The following is a 3,540-nucleotide window of genomic DNA, read 5'->3' as shown; positions in this document are numbered from 1 at the left end:
AAACCACCATTCAGCGGACTGACAAAAAGTGGCCCATCTTTAGGTAATCATTTAAGAAAGATGGCTAAGAATTTTGCTTGATAAACTGAATGGAATCATATAAAAGATTAGATCAGAATGATTTGATACCAACAATTATATTATGTTATTGTTTCTAAAACACTTGAAATCCATAACTTAAATACTTCTATATTAATGAACCCATTGAAATACAAATACTTTTCAATGTGATTTTCAGCAAATAAAATGTCACTTGCAGCTGAAACTTTGCTCTGTCTACCTGTTACCCTCAACACTGGCAACATAAACGTGCAGTTTATTAGGCCAGATCATTTCCTCCCACAGAAAGAGAATGTCGGAAGATGAAATTGCTAAGAGAACTCTCCACATTGTCTCCTTGAGGGCATAAAGTTTGTTTGCCCACCTCCATTGGAAAAGGCTGTGGGGCTTCCCAAGCCTGGTGGAACCCACAGGGATTTGTGAGCAGTCTGAGCAATCCAAGCAAGGCCCCATGCCTCCTCATTGTCTCTGGTTGCTGTGAGCTGTCAGGGTCTCTCCCTGTCTGCAGTTGCCCCTGGGATCTATTGGGGTGTTCCACAGAAAAGACAGCATGTCTTGTAACGTATATTATCTTTTCTGGGTATGTTTTGCAGGGATAGAGTCCTGCTCCCATCCCACTCCTCTTTTCCTGGCCATCCAGACTCCACTTTGTCCCTCAGCACAGAACCCTGTATCCTCAGAAAGGTCTCCATGGGGTCTGGAGGATGGGGGAATCCTGCAACAAAGACAGCTGACTCCATTTCTGCCAATTAACTGGGAGATACCTTCACAGAGGCTCAGTTCTGGGCTTGGATCTCAGGGGAATGATATGGCCATTGTATCTGATATGGCCATTGTTTGGCATTTCAGCATAAAAACTAGAAGCAACAAATGGAAAAATGCAAAGTGCAGAATCTCTTGCTCATGAACTTTGCCCCAGATTCTGCACTTCCACATATGCATAACTTAATGTGTGTGTTTGCAGAGTCCAGCCCTTTGTGCATATATACGTGTACCTTATGGACACTGAATTACATGATTCTTATTACAGATAATTTAAAATTGTAAAAACCTTGGCAATACCTTGGAGTGCTTGCTTAAAGGCTGGCTTTCACTCTTATTGCAGGAAAAATTCTCTGTTCCTGTAAATTGGTGCTACTCTATTGAAATCGGTAGAGCTGTGTGTGCCAGTTTGCACCAGCAGAGAATGTGTCCCATATATTTTGCATATGTACAACTTTAGAAATGACTGAAAAATTTGCTAATTTGTAAAAAAATCCCTCCCAGACTGAGACCTTGCAGCTGGTTTTTCAATCCACAGCAATTTTTTAAAACCCAGTTATGAACTTCTGGAAAAAAACAGATTCTCCATGGAACTGCTGATTCTCTTTAAATAAAGCAGTATTAATGTGCAGCTGTATCCCTGACTCATTTCCTAATACAGTAGCTCTTTAACATACAACTTGCTCAGTAAACTGTATGTGGAAACAGTTCTAGAAAACACATTCTGCTTTTGTGATGCAATATAAAATTATAAATATTGTCATGGTCCTTGAAACCCCATTTCCTCACAAAGTTCAGGGATTTTCTCCTGCTCCCACTGGAATTAATGGATGTTTTTTATCTTTGACTCCAATGACAACAGGATCAGCTGTCAGCTTTTCATTTCTTATAAACTAGTAATCTAATTTCTCATGTCCATTTCTTTTAGAAAGCTTCTCTTTTCAGGAGCTTTACATAAATTGTGTTAGTTTCCTATGTCTTTTCTTATCTGATGAATTAATCTTAAAATAAATATTAAAATTAGGGGTGTGCTCATTCTTTTATGTGTATTTTATTCAGGGTGTATATGAAACAAGCCATTTAACAAAATATTTGAATTTGTTTAACATGGTCCCATAAACAAGCACAAATATAGAGTAACCATTGGTGATGTGGAGGTTAGTCAGATCCATGCTGAACATTGTCATGTCTGTTACTTGGCATGACACAATGAGGTGGCCTCGACTTTGAATTTATGAGGGAAGAAAAGGATAAGAGGAAGAAGAAACTTGTTTAGGAAGGTTTTTTTTTTATTGTATGTGAGATAAATTCTGCTGAAGTAGAAAGCAAAATTTGTGCTGTAGCCATTTGGTAAACTCCTGGCCCCATTGAAGTCAAGGGAAGTTTTGCCATGGACTTCAAAGGGGACAGATTTTCATCCCAAATCTACAGTTCCTTCCCTGGGTTTTCAACATGCCCATTCCAAACTACAGTATGTACAAATTTAACCCTAGCACACATTTTTTAAGAAATCGTCTCCACTTGAGGCTTTTTTCTCTTCTTTTTCTTTTCTTCTGATGGCCATTTACTACCTTCCTCAGGTCAAAACCACCCCTTCATAAAAGTCCCCCCTTACTGTGACCCAAAGTAATGGATTCCAACATACATCCTTCATTTCTCATTTACTGACTCAGTGGTAGTTGACAAAGACAGATCTAATGCTCCTCATGCTTCTCTCAGTGGATTCTGATCTCTCCATTCCTTTCACTTACATTCATGCCACAACATAGGTGCTTTAGTATTACAGGCTCTGTAAAATTAAATACAAGTACACCTCTACCTCGATATAACGCTGTCCTCGGGAGCCAAAAAATCTTACCGCGTTACAGGTGAAACTGTGTTATATCGAACTTGCTTTGATCCACCGGAGTGCGCACCCCCACCCCCGGAGCGCTGCTTTACCGCATTATATCAGAATTCGTGTTATATCGGGTCGCGTTATATCGGGGTAGAGGTGTATATGGATACCTTCCCTGCCCTACTGTCAGTCAGTGAGTCCCTGGCCTGTAGCAGGCCTTATTGTAACTGACAATATATCACTGCCCAACTTTAAGCTTCTAAATGTGGGGGGGGGAGGGGCAGAGGTGAAAAACACATACATTGTTCATGGTCCTTAAGTGTAGTGTAGTTTTGATTAGCTGCAATCATACTTTTTACATATGTACTGCAGTGAATTTTGTAAAAATATTGCTCCCAATCCTGCAAGCCCCTCCAGGGTGCTTTGACCATCTGGGCAGTCCCATTGAAGCCATTGGGACTGGTTCATAGGCACAAAGTGTCTGGCTTTGGCTTCAATGGGACTGCTCCTGCAGCGTGTAAAGTTAGGTCCTGGAGGCCCTGGAGACTTGAGTATTATCAGATGCAACCTTTGCAGCACTTTGCCATTAACCCTTTGCTGGGGGGCAGACTGATGATTTGGGGGTTGGATTACATAAATGCAGACTGATCCTGGTGCGGTGCACCTACTGGCTGTGCAGTATGTGCTGTGTGGCTAGAGGATTGCGATTCGAGTGGTGCACCGCATCACACTGTCCCCTAGATGTCTCTGTGCTCAGATAAGGCCCGAAACATGATGAAACGAAAACAATTGCAAGGACACAGATGTAGGGGGACGGAAAAGCCTAGACTTCCTCTTTACGCGTCCTCTGATTGGCTTGCGAAGGTTATGAAACCCCTGAA

This window comes from Terrapene carolina, unplaced genomic scaffold, assembly GCF_002925995.2.
Source record: "Terrapene carolina triunguis isolate 2854851 unplaced genomic scaffold, T_m_triunguis-2.0 Scaffold88, whole genome shotgun sequence".
NCBI lineage: Eukaryota > Metazoa > Chordata > Testudines > Emydidae > Terrapene > Terrapene triunguis.
The sequence above is the reverse complement of the archived record's forward strand: the minus strand, read 5'-3'. Positions refer to the sequence as shown.